Source organism: Salvia splendens, chromosome 16 (assembly GCF_004379255.2).
Source record: "Salvia splendens isolate huo1 chromosome 16, SspV2, whole genome shotgun sequence".
NCBI lineage: Eukaryota > Viridiplantae > Streptophyta > Magnoliopsida > Lamiales > Lamiaceae > Salvia > Salvia splendens.
The window spans coordinates 7,590,767-7,595,583 of NC_056047.1; the positions used below are offsets into that span (position 1 = coordinate 7,590,767).

Here is a 4,817-nt window from a genome sequence, read left to right on the forward strand (position 1 = left end):
CCTCCAACATTTATTTTGAATTGAGTGTTCTTTTTGTAGTTTTTGTTTTTTTTTGTAGGAGCAACTGGGAGTTAGGATTGGAGCTTAGGAGGAAGCACACCTGCAAAGGATTTTTACACCCACCCTCCCACCCGAATGCACTATGGACGTCATGCCGAGTTTGGGGGAGTTTCCTTTCCCTTTACTTTATTTGTCTTCTTTGCATGCATTGAGGACAATGATGCATTCAAGTTTGGGGGGTTATGAATGATTTGTGATGTATGTTTTTTGGGTGTTTTGCGTGATAAAGATGTTTTGAATCTATGTAGTTGACGGGTGCATGCTTTATCTTCGGCTTTCTGGTTGGGAAATCTTGCTTAATTTTACTTGAACTTTGAAGCCTAGGATGAATAGAATGGGTGCATGAATCTATTTGAAAAAGCATGTCGTGATTACATCCGATTTCTTAAGTTGAGGAGAGTATGAAAATCGCATGACTTGTGGAAATTATTTTGGATTGATTTGCTTTATCGAGTGAAATGCTTGCGTTCGTTTGTGTTAACGATATGGGAGGACAAGGCACTAGGATGAACTCCATGGCCAAATGATCACATGCCTAGTCCATCAAATGATCCCCTAGAAGCCACCTTGAGCTTAATTTCTTATTCTTTGTGTAAACACTTAGCCAAACACTTAGCCACTGAAATAAGCCTAATTTTAGCCTCATCGATAGACCTTGCTACTATTTGGGTGCTAAATACAAGTTGAGCTTTGTGGTTTGAGTTTGAGTGTGGGTGGTGAATTGTAAAGAGTAGACATTTCTAGACTTGATAGAAGGTGAAAAGAATGAAGTTCTAAGAAAAAAAAAAAACAAGAAAAAGAAAAAGACGACCTCCAAATTCACAAAAGTCGAGGTCTTTACAAAAAAAAAAAAAAAAAAAAGAAATAAGTTGATGAAATAAAGATAGAGCTTCTATGTTTGTTTGTGTAATCTCGTCTGGAATAGATCTCAAGTTTGGGGGAGTGTGGGTTTGGTTGTAATTTTTCATTGGTTAATCTTTGGAAGGAAGTTGTAGGAGGGAAGATTTTGGCACTCAAATGTGTAGCCTTTGAGCTCACTATCCATACTTATCCTACCTCGTCCCTAGCCCCATTACAACCTTGAAATAAGACCTTGGACCTTATCGTTGATGCTTGTGGATGTTGTGTAAAGAACTTGGTAGAGTTAAAGAGGTTCGATTTGAAATCTGTGAGTCTATGTGGTTAGTATTGCTTAATGAGTCAATGATGATGGTTTGAGTTGTTTGATCGCATGCTTGGACTTATTTTGAAGTGCACCTTAACTTGACGTTCTAGGGGGATGAGTGATTGTTCTTGAGAGTGGGAAATCTTGATTGGAAATGTTGGGGGTTTAGATTTTGTCACTCACGTCCCTACATGATTCTTTGTGATGAAAATTTCTCTGCGGGGTAGACTTGCGTTGAGTTTTTGTGCTAAAAATGTACCTTGCTCGGGGCGAGCAAGAGCTTAAGTTTGGGGGTATTTGATGCGAAGCTTATTTCCTATTCTTTACCCCGGATTTCATGTTAATTATAACTCACCAAGTCGTGCTTTGAGTGTAGTTTCGGGTGTTAGAAGCTGGAAGTTCGTCGGAAATGCATAGCTGAGATTCCAGAGAGTTCGCCCGGTCGGGCGTTTTGATGTTGCTAAACGCCCGATCGGGCGTTTCCATTTTGTGCATGCGGAGTCCAGAAAGTTCGCCCGGTCGGGCGTTCTGATTTCAACTAAACGCCCGGTCGGGCGTCTCCCGCGAAGCCATGCAGAAGCATATCGCCCGGTCGGGCGATTGGTCCTTCTAATTTCGCCCGGTCGGGCGTTCGGAGTCTCGAACAACTCCAGGCAGTTGCTCGGCAGTTTAGGATAAAAAGAAGAAAAGAAAATGAGAAGAAAAACGACAGATAGAGAGAAAAATAGAGAGAAAGGAGGAGAGGAAGAAGAGAAGGAAGGCATTCCGGCCATTATTCCGACCATCCATTCCCGAATCCCGACTCCACTCGACGAGAGCATCACACCTATGGTTTTATTTCTACATTCTACCATGTGTATAGGCTAGGCTCTCTTTGTTGCTCCCAGTTGTAATCTAGGCTTGTGTATTTGTTTTAACACCTTGAATCGTATGTTTGATACCAACATTGTGTTTGATAATTAAAATGCTACGTTTTTGGCTAATGATGTAGTGTTGTTAAATCTTAACTATTGTCTCTTTAACATAGCTTAGGATTGATCGTTTGTTGGTATGCTATCGAATTAGAACTGTTCAGGGGATAATTTGATAGTGGATTAGGTAAGTAATTATAGTAGACAACGTTTGTTCCAGCGCATCCGCAGGAATTAAATGTCGTTGAAAGTTGGTTCATGGAACAAGTGTTCAGCTGACTGTGAACTATACGTCGTAGACATGTTCAGTGCACGCGATTAGGTTGATAATTCTAATCCCTTCATATGGTTCGTTGTAATGGTGTAAAACAATGCAAGCTTAGAAAGCAACTTGGAGTGACTTGTCTTTCTCGTGTTAAAAATCTCGTTTCAGTAGTTTAAGTTAGTTAACCATCTCAAAATCAAAATAAAATATTTTTATGCTTTGTGTAGTCTTATTAAGCGTAAGCAATCTCGCCTCCCTGTGGATCGACACTTGAAATACTACTACGATACTGTATTCTTGCAGTAGTGTAGTATTATTAGAGTTAAAATAATTAAACTTGATAATCTTTATGCTTTGATTAAGAACTCTAAAATATCACATCATATCTCCTCCCCAAGATCAGCACAGAGAAGGCCAGTTGCCATACCAAAAATGCCTGCAATAGTAGGTTCCCCGAAAACATGAACCTTGAGAACAAAATGAACCTTAGCTTTTGGTCAGTTGTACACTTGTACTGGACATAACTAGGTTAATCTATAGCTTTCTTTATTTTGAAAAAAAAAAGTAAAAGTTCCTTGGGGTTAGTCGAGCTAACAAATGAAAGATGAGTCAAGATGCTTCAAGCCAAAGTAACTAGGGAATGTACGAACAAATGGACAGCCCAGTTTGATAATGATACACCTTTTAACAAAAGATGTGCCCTAGACAGAAAAAGCACAATCCGAATGAAGTGTGTAGAACAATAAAATATAGATATAAGCGGAAAAGTAAATAGACATAGTAGAGAAAGTAGTAGTGTATTTGGTGTATTTTATTACTCAACACAGGCCACATATATATAGTACAAGAGACTAAGCTAGGCTATGGCACATCACCGATGTGGGACAGAATACTAATATTCTTAACAAAGTGGATAAAACTTAAGCTTAGAGTTGGGATGAAAAGACATGTATCACAAGTCTAGTAAATATTCCAAGCAAATTCTCAGTAAAAGTGAATGCTTAAATTTTGTAATGAGAGCAGCTCAGAGACTTATGTTCGAGTTAATAATCAGTTATAGTGAATATTTAGAACTCAAAACTCGAAGAAGGTAGAAATGGATGAAGGAAAAAACTAAGCTGTGAATGAATTATGACTTCGTAGTCCATCTGCCCCGACTCGTGTGCCAGAGAAACATTTATCCATAATGGGAATTAGGAAATAAACTTCAATGAAAATAGAAGTGACATTACCTGAGTTAGTATAGGTGGCTGGTCCAGGAAGCTGAGCTGTAAAAGATACTCATCGCTCAATAAAAATGCCTCCAAAACAATAATCAATTTGACTGTGCATTCAGAAGTTGAAATTACCTCTGTTCTTTGTTTCAATACAGCAGCATGCTCTTACTCTCAACAAATATGGACTAAGAAATGACTCTCAAGTTCACCACAAAGCCAAGAAATAAGTGCAGAACATGTACATGGAATATGGTCGGTGGGAATTATTGGCAAGGTAAGTTTTTCCTGAGCCCTCTCAGACACGATATATTACCATAACTCAGTTGCTCGTACCTCCAGAATACATTCCTGCCACGACTCCAAGAGCTTCCAGAAGACCAATGAGTATAAAAGGTGTTTTTGGAAATGCTAACATCTCATCAGTGACAATTCCAGCTTTGTATCTCGTGAATAGTGTGGAAAAATATATAGTCACATACCTGGCCATCACAAATAACCATCAATCTTAACTAACCCTAGCAAAACATTCGCCCGCAATCCCAATATCCAAGATAACTTAAGCTACATTACCCTGTGAATTGTGATAGTCTCTATAAACTACGTTTTTTCCTTTATATCACAATTAGGTTTCTGGAAAGAGTCATAAACCCTACAATTTTAACAATCTCAGCTACTAAAAGCACAATCCAATTACGATATTCAACAATAAAATTTTACAAACTCGATAGTCAAAGGCATCAACGAAATTACATACCCAAAAGTAGTGAGCTGAGCCAAAAAGAAGGGGAATTCCTTCATCGGAACAAGGGCGAGCTTGTAGAGCACGCGATTAGCAATGGCCAGTGCTACAGTAACGGCGGAGCACGCCGACAACCAGAAGCTTCCAATTCCTCGCATCGGAATCCGGCGGCGGCGGAGGCGGAGGCTTCGCATTGGCAGAGAGCGGAGGCAAAGGGTGGAATTGGGGTCGTTGTAGTTCATCTTCAAGTGGCGAGGGTGAGAGAAGACGGAGAGGTGTCGGGGAGAGGCATTGCGGTTGAAGGTGGAGGGAGAGAGTGGGGGAGGATCGGAGGGTGGGAAGTGAGGTGAGGGAGCAGAGAGTGGACGGAGAAGCTTCATTTCCCGGAAAAGAAATGCGAAAATGGCGGCATTAAGTGGCACGTGCAACTACTCTTCTTGTTGGGAGTTGAGATTTTATA

At 40.1% G+C, this 4,817-nt stretch overlaps 1 pseudogene; it reads right to left on the minus strand.

Moving 5' to 3' along the window:
* Positions 1-2,216: 2,216 nt before the first annotated feature.
* On the minus strand, positions 2,217-4,817 carry LOC121771712 (annotated as a pseudogene).